This window comes from Poecilia reticulata, chromosome 16 (genome assembly GCF_904066995.2).
Source record: "Poecilia reticulata chromosome 16, P_reticulata-male-v2, whole genome shotgun sequence".
In the NCBI taxonomy this organism is placed as follows: Eukaryota; Metazoa; Chordata; class Actinopteri; order Cyprinodontiformes; family Poeciliidae; genus Poecilia; species Poecilia reticulata.
Genome location: NC_088845.1, coordinates 30,046,651 through 30,053,933, shown reverse-complemented (window position 1 = coordinate 30,053,933; position 7,283 = coordinate 30,046,651). Strand labels below are relative to the sequence as shown.

Genomic DNA, 7,283 nt, shown 5'->3' with positions numbered 1-7,283 from the left:
TATGTCATGACATTAGAGAAAGTGATTTCAGCTAGGAAGTGCTGTGCTGAGTTGGTCAAAGCACCTGTCTAGTAAACAGAGATCCTGGTTCAAATCCCAGCAGCACCTTTGAAAGAAGTCCATTTACATGCCATAACATTGTTAAATTGTTAGAATCAGTTTTACAATATGTCATGACATTTAGAGAAAGTGATTTTCACTATTGCAAGGTGCTGGCTTAGTTGGTCAAAGCACCTGTCTAGTAAAAGGAATCCTGGGTTCAAATCCCAGCAGCACCTTTGAAAGAAGTCCATTACGATGCCATAATGGTGTTGAATTAAGTTTACAATATGTCACGACATTTAGAGAAAGTGTTTTCAGCTATTGCAAGGTGCTGTGGCTTAGTTGGTCAAAGCACCTGTCTAAAACACGAGATCCTGGTTCAAATCCCAGCAGCACCTTCGAAAGAAGTCGCTTACGATGCAATAATGTTGTTTGAATTCAGTTTACAATATGTCGTGACATTTAGAAAGTGTGATTTCAGCTATTGCAAGTGCTGTGGCTGAGTGGTCAAAGCATGTGTCTAGTGAACAGGAGATCCTGCGATCAAATCCAGCGTCACCATTGAAAGAAGTTGCTTTACAATGCCAAACATGTCAAATTATTTGAATTCAGTTTTACAATATGTCGTGACATTTAGAGAAAGTGTGATTTCAATTGCTAGTGTGCTAGTTGGTCAAATGCCTGTCTCGTAAACAGGATACCTGGGTCAAATCCCAGCAGCACCTTTGAAAGAAGTTACTTTACTATGCCATAACATTGTTCAAATTATTTGAATCAGTTTACAAGTTGTCGTGACATTTAAGAGTGTGATTTCTGAAATTGCTAGTGCGTGGCTTAGTTGGAGAAAGCAACTGTCTAGTAAACAGGAATCCTGGGTTCAAATCCCAGCAGCACCTTCAAAAGAAGTTGCTTACGATACAATAATGTTGTTAAATTGTTGAATTCAGTTTACAATATGTGATACATTTAGAGAAGGGTGATTTCATAAACTCAGGGTGCTGTGCTTAGTTGTCAAAGCACCTTCTTGTAAACAGGAGAGCCTGGGTTCAAATCCCAGCAGCACCTTGAAAGAAGTCCATTTACATTGCCATAACGTTGTTTAATTTGTTAGAATTCAGTTTTACAATATGTCATGACATTTAGAGAAAGTGTGATTTCAGCTAGTGGAAGTGCTGTGGCTTAGTTGGTCAAAGTGCCTGTCTCGTAAACAGGAGTACCTGGTTTCAAATCCCAGCAGCAGCTTCGAAAGAAGTTACTTTACTATGCCATAACATTGTTCAAATTATTTTAATTCAGATTACAATATGCGTGACATTAAAGAAAGTGTGATTTCAGAAATTGCAAGGTGCTGTGGCTTAGTTGGTCAAAGCACCTGTCTAGTAAACAGGATCCTGGGCTCAAGTCCACCAGTACCTTTGAAAGAAGTAGCGTCACAATGCCATACTATTGTTCAAATTATTTGAATTCAATTTACAATATCTCGTGCCATTTAGAGAAAGTGTGATTTTCGCTATGGCAAGGTGCTGTGGCTTAGTTGGTCAAAGCACCTGTCTTGTAAACAGGAGATCCTGGGTTCAAATCCCAGCTACACCTTGAAATAAGTCCCTTTACGATGCTGTAATGTTGTTTGAATTCCGTTTACAATATGTCATGACATTTAGAGAAAGTGTGATTTCAGCTAGTGGAAGGTGCTGTGGCTGAGTTGGTCAAAGCACCTGTCTAGTAAACAGGAGATCCTGGGTTCAAATCCCAGCAGCACCTTTGAAAGAAGTCCATTTACATTGCCATAACGTTGTTTAAATTGTTAGAATTCAGTTTTACAATATGTCATGACATTTAGAGAAAGTGTGATTTTCACTATTGCAAGGTGCTGGGGCTTAGTTGGTCAAAGCACCTGTCTAGTAAACAGGAGATCCTGGGTTCAAATCCCAGCAGCACCTTTGAAAGAAGTCCATTTACAATGCCATAATGGTGTTTGAATTAAGTTTTACAATATGTCACGACATTTAGAGAAAGTGTGTTTTCAGCTATTGCAAGGTGCTGTGGCTTAGTTGGTCAAAGCACTGTCTAGTAAACACGATATCCTGGGTTCAAATCCCAGCAGCACCTTCGAAGAAGTCGCTTTACGATGCAATAATGTTGTTTGAATTCAGTTTTACAATATGTCGTGACATTTAGAGAAAGTGTGATTTCAGCTATTGCAAGTTGCTGTGGCTGAGTTGGTCAAAGCATGTGTCTAGTGAACAGGAGATCCTGCGATCAAATCCCAGCGTCACCATTGAAAGAAGTTGCTTTACAATGCCATAATGTTGTTTAAATTATTTGAATACAGTTTTATAATATGTCATAACATTTATAGAAAGTGTGATTTCAACAACTGCAGGGTGCTGTGGCTTAGTTGGTCAAAGTGCCTGTCTCGTAACAGGAGTACCTGGGTTCAAATCCCAGCAGCACCTTCGAAAGAAGTTACTTTACTATGCCATAACATTGTTCAAATTATTTGAATTCAGTTTTACAATATGTCGTGACATTTAGAGAAAGTGTGATTTCTGAAATTGCAAGGTGCTGTGGCTTAGTTGGAGAAGCACCTGTCTAGTAAACAGGAGATCCTGGGTTCAAATCCCAGCAGCACCTTCAAAAGAAGTTGCTTACAATACAATAATGTTGTTTAATTGTTTGAATTCAGTTTTACAATATGTGATGACATTTAGAGAAGGTGTGATTTCAGAACTGCAGGGTGCTGTGGCTTAGTTGGTCAAAGCACCTGTCTTGTAAACAGGAGATCCTGGGTTCAAATCCCAGCAGTACCTTTGAAAGAAGTATCATCACAATGGCATGCTATTGATGAAATTATTTTAATTCAATTTACAATATGTGGTGACATTTAGAGAAAGTGTGATTTTTGCTATTGCAAGGTGCTGTGGCTTAGTTGGTCAAAGCACCTGTCTAGTAAACAGGAGATCCTGGGCTCAAGTCCCAGCAGTACCTTTGAAAGAACTACCTTCACAATGCCATACTTGTGTTCAAATTATTTAATTCAATTTACAATATGTCGTGACATTTAGAGAAAGTGTGATTTTAGTTATGGCAAGGTGCTGTGGCTTAGTTGGTCAAAGCACCTTTCTTGTAACAGGAGATCCTAAGTTCAAATCCCAGCTACACTTTTGAAATAAGTCCCTTTACGATGCTGTAATGTTGTTTGAATTCAGTTTTACAATTGTCATGACATTTAGAGAAAGTGTGATTTCAGCTAGTGGAAGGTGCTGTGGCTGAGTTGGTCAAGCACCTGTCTAGTAAACAGGAGATCCTGGGCTCAAATACCAGCAGTACCTTTGAAAGAAGTAGCTTCACAATGCCATACTTTTGTTCAAATTATTTTAATTCAATTTTACAATATGTGGTGACATTTAGAGAAAGTGTGATTTTGCTATTGCAAGGTGCTGTGGCTTAGTTGGTCAAGCACCTGTCTAGTAAACAGGAGATCCTGGGTTCAATCCCAGCAGCACCTTCGAAAGAAGTCGCTTTACGATGCAATAATGTTGTTTAAGTTGTTTGAATTCAGTTTTACAATATGTCGTGACATTAGCGAAGTGTGATTTCAGCTATTGCAAGTTGCTGTGGCTGAGTTGGTCAAAGCATGTGTCTAGTGCAGCGTTTCCAAACCCTGGTCCTCAAGGCACACGGACCTGCATATTTTAGATGTTGCCCTGCTTCAGCACACATGATTTCAATTGATGGCTGATTAAAAAGGGTTTTGCTGAATTGCAATCATCTGAATGGGGTGTGTTGAAGCAGGGGACATCTAAACATGCAGGTCCGTGTGCCTCGAGGACCAGGGTTGGGAAACACTGGTCCAGTGAACAGGAGATCCTGCGATCAAATACCAGCGTCACCATTGAAAGAAGTTGCTTTACAATGCCATAATGTTGTTTAAATTATTTGAATAGTTTTATAATATGTCATAACATTTATAGAAAGTGTGATTTCAACAACTGCAGGGTGCTGTGGCTTAGTTGGTCAAAGTGCCTGTCTCGTAAACAGGAGTACCTGGGTTCAAATCCCAGCAGCACCTTCGAAAGAAGTTACTTTACTATGCCATAACATTGTTCAAATTATTTGAATTCAGTTTTACAATATGTCGTGACATTTAGAGAAAGTGTGATTTCTGAAATTGCTATGTGCTGTGGCTTAGTTGGAGAAAGCACCTGTCTAGTAAACAGGAGATCCTGGGTTCAAATCCCAGCAGCACCTTCAAAAGAAGTTGCTTTACGATACAACAATGTTGTTTAAATTGTTTGAATTCAGTTTTACAATATGTGATGACATTTAGAGAAGGTGTGATTTCAGAAACTGCAGGGTGCTGTGGCTTAGTTGGTCAAAGCACCTGTCTTGTAAACAGGAGAGCCTGGGTTCAAATCCCAGCAGCACCTTTGAAAGAAGTCCATTTACATTGCCATAACGTTGTTTAATTTGTTAGAATTCAGTTTTACAATATGTCATGACATTTAGAGAAAGTGTGATTTCAGCTAGTGGAAGGTGCTGTGGCTTAGTTGGTCAAAGTGCCTGTCTCGTAAACAGGAGTACCTGGTTTCAAATCCCAGCAGCAGCTTCGAAAGAAGTTACTTTACTATGCCATAACATTGTTCAAATTATTTTAATTCAGATTTACAATATGTCGTGACATTTAAAGAAAGTGTGATTTCAGAAATTGCAAGGTGCTGTGGCTTAGTTGGTCAAAGCACCTGTCTAGTAAACAGGAGATCCTGGGCTCAAGTCCCACCAGTACCTTTGAAAGAAGTAGCTTCACAATGCCATACTATTGTTCAAATTATTTGAATTCAATTTTACAATATCTCGTGCCATTTAGAGAAAGTGTGATTTTCGCTATGGCAAGGTGCTGTGGCTTAGTTGGTCAAAGCACCTGTCTTGTAAACAGGAGATCCTGGGTTCAAATCCCAGCTACACCTTTGAAATAAGTCGCTTTACGATGCTGTAATGTTGTTTGAATTCAGTTTTACAATATGTCATGACATTTAGAGAAAGTGTGATTTCAGCTAGTGGAAGGTGCTGTGGCTGAGTTGGTCAAAGCACCTGTCTAGTAAACAGGAGATCCTGGGTTCAAATCCCAGCAGCACCTTTGAAAGAAGTCCATTTACATTGCCATAACATTGTTTAAATTGTTAGAATTCAGTTTTACAATATGTCATGACATTTAGAGAAAGTGTGATTTTCACTATTGCAAGGTGCTGGGGCTTAGTTGGTCAAAGCACCTGTCTAGTAAACAGGAGATCCTGGGTTCAAATCCCAGCAGCACCTTTGAAAGAAGTCCATTTACGATGCCATAATGGTGTTTGAATTAAGTTTTACAATATGTCACGACATTTAGAGAAAGTGTGTTTTCAGCTATTGCAAGGTGCTGTGGCTTAGTTGGTCAAAGCACCTGTCTAGTAAACACGAGATCCTGGGTTCAAATCCCAGCAGCACCTTCGAAAGAAGTCGCTTTACGATGCAATAATGTTGTTTGAATTCAGTTTTACAATATGTCGTGACATTTAGAGAAAGTGTGATTTCAGCTATTGCAAGTTGCTGTGGCTGAGTTGGTCAAAGCATGTGTCTAGTGAACAGGAGATCCTGCGATCAAATCCCAGCGTCACCATTGAAAGAAGTTGCTTTACAATGCCATAATGTTGTTTAAATTATTTGAATACAGTTTTATAATATGTCATAACATTTATAGAAAGTGTGATTTCAACAACTGCAGGGTGCTGTGGCTTAGTTGGTCAAAGTGCCTGTCTCGTAAACAGGAGTACCTGGGTTCAAATCCCAGCAGCACCTTCGAAAGAAGTTACTTTACTATGCCATAACATTGTTCAAATTATTTGAATTCAGTTTTACAATATGTCGTGACATTTAGAGAAAGTGTGATTTCTGAAATTGCAAGGTGCTGTGGCTTAGTTGGAGAAAGCACCTGTCTAGTAAACAGGAGATCCTGGGTTCAAATCCCAGCAGCACCTTCAAAAGAAGTTGCTTTACAATACAATAATGTTGTTTAAATTGTTTGAATTCAGTTTTACAATATGTGATGACATTTAGAGAAGGTGTGATTTCAGAAACTGCAGGGTGCTGTGGCTTAGTTGGTCAAAGCACCTGTCTTGTAAACAGGAGATCCTGGGTTCAAATCCCAGCAGTACCTTTGAAAGAAGTATCATCACAATGGCATGCTATTGATGAAATTATTTTAATTCAATTTTACAATATGTGGTGACATTTAGAGAAAGTGTGATTTTTGCTATTGCAAGGTGCTGTGGCTTAGTTGGTCAAAGCACCTGTCTAGTAAACAGGAGATCCTGGGCTCAAGTCCCAGCAGTACCTTTGAAAGAAGTAGCTTCACAATGCCATACTTGTGTTCAAATTATTTTAATTCAATTTTACAATATGTCGTGACATTTAGAGAAAGTGTGATTTTAGTTATGGCAAGGTGCTGTGGCTTAGTTGGTCAAAGCACCTTTCTTGTAAACAGGAGATCCTAAGTTCAAATCCCAGCTACACCTTTGAAATAAGTCCCTTTACGATGCTGTAATGTTGTTTGAATTCAGTTTTACAATTTGTCATGACATTTAGAGAAAGTGTGATTTCAGCTAGTGGAAGGTGCTGTGGCTGAGTTGGTCAAAGCACCTGTCTAGTAAACAGGAGATCCTGGGCTCAAATACCAGCAGTACCTTTGAAAGAAGTAGCTTCACAATGCCATACTTTTGTTCAAATTATTTTAATTCAATTTTACAATATGTGGTGACATTTAGAGAAAGTGTGATTTTTGCTATTGCAAGGTGCTGTGGCTTAGTTGGTCAAAGCACCTGTCTAGTAAACAGGAGATCCTGGGTTCAAATCCCAGCAGCACCTTTGAAAGAAGTTGCTTTACGTTGCCATAATATTGTTTAAATTCAGTTTTACAATATGTCGTGACATTTAGAGAAAGTGTGATTTCATCTATCGCAAGGTGCTCTGGCTTAGTTGGTCAAAGCACCTGTCTAGTAAACAGGAGATCCTGGGTTCTAATCCCAGCAGTACCTTTGAAAGAAGTATCTTCACAATGGCATGCTATTGATGAAATTATTTGAATTCAGTCTTACAATATGTCGTGATATTTAGAGAAAGTGTCATTTCAGCTATTGCAAGGTGCTGTGGCTGAGTTGGTCAAAGCACCTGTCTAGTAAACAGGAGATCCTGGTGGCAAATCCCAG

At 39.1% G+C, this 7,283-nt stretch overlaps 15 non-coding genes across 15 annotated transcripts; all 15 read left to right on the top strand.

Moving 5' to 3' along the window:
• The first annotated feature begins 1,213 nt into the window (after positions 1-1,213).
• On the top strand, positions 1,214-1,284 carry trnat-cgu (transfer RNA threonine (anticodon CGU)). The gene has a single exon. It is a non-coding gene; the product is annotated as a tRNA-Thr (tRNA).
• Positions 1,285-1,561: 277 nt separating this feature from the next.
• trnat-ugu (transfer RNA threonine (anticodon UGU)) lies at positions 1,562-1,635 on the top strand. Its single transcript has one exon. It is a non-coding gene; the product is annotated as a tRNA-Thr (tRNA).
• A 94-nt stretch (positions 1,636-1,729) lies between these two features.
• trnat-agu (transfer RNA threonine (anticodon AGU)) lies at positions 1,730-1,803 on the top strand. The gene has a single exon. It is a non-coding gene; the product is annotated as a tRNA-Thr (tRNA).
• A 975-nt stretch (positions 1,804-2,778) lies between these two features.
• On the top strand, positions 2,779-2,852 carry trnat-ugu (transfer RNA threonine (anticodon UGU)). Its single transcript has one exon. It is a non-coding gene; the product is annotated as a tRNA-Thr (tRNA).
• A 1,188-nt stretch (positions 2,853-4,040) lies between these two features.
• trnat-cgu (transfer RNA threonine (anticodon CGU)) lies at positions 4,041-4,114 on the top strand. The gene has a single exon. It is a non-coding gene; the product is annotated as a tRNA-Thr (tRNA).
• Positions 4,115-4,398: 284 nt separating this feature from the next.
• Positions 4,399-4,472, top strand: trnat-ugu (transfer RNA threonine (anticodon UGU)). Its single transcript has one exon. It is a non-coding gene; the product is annotated as a tRNA-Thr (tRNA).
• Positions 4,473-4,577: 105 nt separating this feature from the next.
• On the top strand, positions 4,578-4,651 carry trnat-cgu (transfer RNA threonine (anticodon CGU)). The gene has a single exon. It is a non-coding gene; the product is annotated as a tRNA-Thr (tRNA).
• Positions 4,652-4,935: 284 nt separating this feature from the next.
• On the top strand, positions 4,936-5,009 carry trnat-ugu (transfer RNA threonine (anticodon UGU)). Its single transcript has one exon. It is a non-coding gene; the product is annotated as a tRNA-Thr (tRNA).
• Positions 5,010-5,105: 96 nt separating this feature from the next.
• Positions 5,106-5,179, top strand: trnat-agu (transfer RNA threonine (anticodon AGU)). Its single transcript has one exon. It is a non-coding gene; the product is annotated as a tRNA-Thr (tRNA).
• Positions 5,180-5,284: 105 nt separating this feature from the next.
• trnat-agu (transfer RNA threonine (anticodon AGU)) lies at positions 5,285-5,358 on the top strand. Its single transcript has one exon. It is a non-coding gene; the product is annotated as a tRNA-Thr (tRNA).
• Positions 5,359-5,454: 96 nt separating this feature from the next.
• On the top strand, positions 5,455-5,528 carry trnat-agu (transfer RNA threonine (anticodon AGU)). Its single transcript has one exon. It is a non-coding gene; the product is annotated as a tRNA-Thr (tRNA).
• A 275-nt stretch (positions 5,529-5,803) lies between these two features.
• Positions 5,804-5,877, top strand: trnat-cgu (transfer RNA threonine (anticodon CGU)). The gene has a single exon. It is a non-coding gene; the product is annotated as a tRNA-Thr (tRNA).
• A 105-nt stretch (positions 5,878-5,982) lies between these two features.
• Positions 5,983-6,056, top strand: trnat-agu (transfer RNA threonine (anticodon AGU)). The gene has a single exon. It is a non-coding gene; the product is annotated as a tRNA-Thr (tRNA).
• A 105-nt stretch (positions 6,057-6,161) lies between these two features.
• trnat-ugu (transfer RNA threonine (anticodon UGU)) lies at positions 6,162-6,235 on the top strand. The gene has a single exon. It is a non-coding gene; the product is annotated as a tRNA-Thr (tRNA).
• A 633-nt stretch (positions 6,236-6,868) lies between these two features.
• Positions 6,869-6,942, top strand: trnat-agu (transfer RNA threonine (anticodon AGU)). Its single transcript has one exon. It is a non-coding gene; the product is annotated as a tRNA-Thr (tRNA).
• Positions 6,943-7,283: the final 341 nt, after the last annotated feature.